The 324-nt window shown below is 65.1% G+C and overlaps 1 protein-coding gene across 2 annotated transcripts in view; it reads left to right on the top strand.

Annotated features, from left to right (window-relative positions):
- The window catches only part of LOC102239086 (nucleoside diphosphate kinase A), a 10,038-nt gene that overhangs the window by 6,753 nt on the left and 2,961 nt on the right, over nucleotides 1-324 (top strand). The window lies entirely within an intron of this gene.

Consider the following 324-nt stretch of genomic DNA (forward strand, 5'->3'; position numbering starts at 1 on the left):
CACCATCCTCCAAGCTGGACGGACTCGGAGGGCGTTGGGGAGGGAGGCCCGTGCGGGGAGGGGTCGGGTGGAGGCCGCCGGGAGGCTGCCGCTGGGAATGAGGAAGGCGCGGTGCTCGAACCAGGGCTCCAGCGGAGTAGAGGGGAGGCGAAAACGGGGTTTCACGGGTAGGAAGGAGCGGACTGGTGGGTGCATGCGAGGGAGGAAGGAGAGAGAGAGAGAGAGAGAGAGAGAGAGAGAGAGTGAGAGAGAGAGAGATGGACTTGGACGTGCCAGTGTGAGCGATCACTTCCTGCCCCCGAGCCTCACTGGCAAAGCCAGGGC

Source organism: Myotis brandtii, unplaced genomic scaffold (genome assembly GCF_000412655.1).
Source record: "Myotis brandtii unplaced genomic scaffold, ASM41265v1 scaffold265, whole genome shotgun sequence".
Classification (NCBI taxonomy): domain Eukaryota; kingdom Metazoa; phylum Chordata; class Mammalia; order Chiroptera; family Vespertilionidae; genus Myotis; species Myotis brandtii.